We start from the raw sequence: 761 nt of genomic DNA, 5'->3' as shown, positions 1-761 counted from the left end.
CCACACACACACTGTACTGCTTTCAAAGGCAATTTCTTTAGCAGGCGACCTCTGACTTACTCAGGGAAGAGATGGGTTCCAAACTGTAGAAGAAAAGGCAGTTGGAGAGCAGGCCTCAAACAGTGCTGGCTGCGCCTGGTGGGCCCCTGCTCTGAGTCTGGAACAGGGTCAGGAGCCCGGGCCCAAGCGCCTGCATCCCCTGGGACCCTGGCGAACTCGCTTTGGGGCGGTCACCCAGGGGTGTTAAGAGGACTTGGAACCTCAATAAAAGTATTTAAATTTCGGTCTGAGCTGAGGCTAAACACTGGACTCCAGTGATATTTTCAGGCACTGACTCTCTTTAGCGACTATGGACTGATGGTGCCACTTTTCTGTGTCTTGGTTTCCCCTCAAAAAGTCGGGTGAATGACTCAACCTTAGTTGTCAGAAGTGATGAAAGAATGCGTTGGACACATTTTTCTTGGTGTGCCCCCGCCCCCGCCCCTGCCCCATCAAATGTCCTGTCCCCGAGGTCTCTTGCTGGGTGCTGTAGGAGAAGGTCAGGGCAGGAGAGGAATGGCTGGGTTGGAAAAGCGGAAGTAACAGCCCGCTCTACTGCTTTGGGGGGATTCAAAGGAGGATAAAACGCGTGCAAGTTTGATGTAAATACAAGAGCTATTGATGTAACTGTCTCCCCTCAGTGCCTCCAGTTACGCAGCCCCTGAGGTGGGTGCTCCTAACAGGGGAGCTGGGCGCCCGCGGGGGCTGCTGGCCCGGGCACC

This window comes from Myotis davidii, unplaced genomic scaffold (genome assembly GCF_000327345.1).
Source record: "Myotis davidii unplaced genomic scaffold, ASM32734v1 scaffold944, whole genome shotgun sequence".
Lineage (NCBI taxonomy): Eukaryota > Metazoa > Chordata > Mammalia > Chiroptera > Vespertilionidae > Myotis > Myotis davidii.
This window is presented reverse-complemented; position numbering follows the sequence as displayed.